Below are 2,194 nucleotides of genomic sequence, written 5' to 3'. Positions count from 1 at the left end.
CCCCCAACATTCGCACCCACACCTGTGTGGTCCAGCAGCTCGAGGAGCCTGGGGAGCCGGATTCCAGGCTTCCTATTTTTAGTTTTGCAGCTACACGCGTGCTGTTTGTTTTATATATTTATATTCACCCGCAGAGAGAGCCTGCCCTGAGCCCGGCGAGGAGGAAGCCCTCAGGCAGAGGGGAGTGGGGCAGCCCAGAGCCAGTTTTCTGGACCCACCCTTCCTCTGTGCCCAGGCCAGCTGCTGGAAACAGTGTGGCCTCATGGGGGTCCTAATGGGTGGCAGCCGTTCGGGCCGTGCCACCCCACTCTGCTCTCTAGGCCTGGTGTCTGCATGGACTTGGCTAGCGTTCATTTACTCATTCACCAAACATAGACCCAAGCCGCACCCTACCCCCCGAGTGCCAGACAGCCAGAAGAAAAGGCATGTGAAGTCGCAGCCATGCCCCTGAGGAGTTCCTAGAGCAGACAGACAGGAAAACAATTCAAACCCTTGGAATACACAGGGTGGGTAAGACCAGGTGGAGAGATGAACAGAAATTCACCAGGCAGAGAGGCAGCAGGAGGGCCTTCTGTGCATGCGCAAATGTCTGGAGAACAGGAATGTGGCAGAGCTGGAGAGGACGGTGGGGAAGACAGAATAATGGCAATGAGAGAGGGGAAGTGAGCAGGCCCGTGACATGGGAGCTGAAGGCCAAGCTGAGGGGCTTGGATTTGGTCCTGTGGGCACTGGAGAGCCCAGCTGAGGTATGGCGGCATATTCCAATGGGTGCGTTTGGAGGGGATCACCATGGCAGCACAGAACGTGGGCTGCATGGAGGTGCTGAGACCTGGTCACAGGCTACTGCAATAGTCCAAGCAAAGGAGAGTGAAGCTTGCACAGATGGTGTGAAGAGGAGCTAAGCGTACCTAAGGCATCTTTAGCACTGAAGTCCTAAGAAGGACCCATGCTCCGTCTCTCAGGGATCATGGCACTTGAGGGAGCTACTTGGGACAAGATCTTGATAATAGTTTTTGCCATTGTGCAGTAACAACAGCCCTGCCATCTCCCTGGCCCCCACCCTACAGGTTTTTAGTGAAGTCTTAAATCCTGCCTCATGACAATCCCTTGACCGTACTCATGGCCACACGCAGCCTCTCTGGCTAAAAGTTCTAGGGTTCAGAGTCTAGTCCAGCCACCCTTACTCCTCTGAGACCCAAAGATTTAATGATTATAAGACCCTGAGCCTGAGGTTCCCAAGTTTTATGTATTGAATTTTAAAATCACATAATCATGGGAGAAAAAGTGGATAATACAGATTACCAACAAGAACAAAAGGAAAATTACCCATAATCTCGCTCTTCCAGAGAAAACCAAAGTTATTCGTTTCAAGGGTTTTACTTCCCATCCAGGTCTTTATTTTCTATAAATATAGAAACACTTTCCTAAGAATAAACATTTTTCTAGCCAAGTACACAATGTATATGCAGTATATCAATTAATATAATTTTAAAATAGAAATAAAAGTAATCTAGAATGAAATCACTGGAAAGATAGTTTTCTTCTTCATATTCTTTGGTGTTTTTCAAGTTTTCTAAAAGGATAACATTTGGTAGAGGTATAGTATATTAAACTTCTATACCCTGATAAATATTCAAGCAAAGGAGTTCAAGAACATGCTTGGATGGACAAACTCATTTGATATTAGCTAATGTGTCACCTCTTCCAGGTAGCCTTCTCTGATAACCCCATGCTGGGTTTGGTGTCTTCTCAGGGCATTTACCTTGGAATAATAATCATAATCATAATCATAGCAGCTAATACTTCATGCCAGACACTCATGAATATCTTGCCATTTTTAATCCAGCCTGTTAAGGTATGTGCTACTGTTATCTCCATTTTACAGATGAGAAAAACCAACGAATAAGATGAACCTTCTCTTAATCATAATGAGGGGAGAGTAATACCTGAAAAGATTGAGTTTAAACTTCCCATCAGCTAAAGGTATTGGAAGCTCAAAGTAAGAATGAAGTCGACTCTAAGAAAAAGGTGGCGATTCTTACACACCTCAGTTTGTGCCCCCCTGACTCAAACTTGCTACAAAGACTGATCCTCGAAGGGAAAAAGAAAGGAACGAAAAATGAGAAAATGTCTGTTTTTTTTTTTTAAGCAGAGCAGAAAGAACATAGAGTTTCATGGCTCTTTCTCTGCTTCT

This window comes from Pteropus vampyrus, unplaced genomic scaffold (genome assembly GCF_000151845.1).
Source record: "Pteropus vampyrus isolate Shadow unplaced genomic scaffold, Pvam_2.0 Scaffold36, whole genome shotgun sequence".
NCBI lineage: Eukaryota > Metazoa > Chordata > Mammalia > Chiroptera > Pteropodidae > Pteropus > Pteropus vampyrus.
This window is presented reverse-complemented; position numbering follows the sequence as displayed.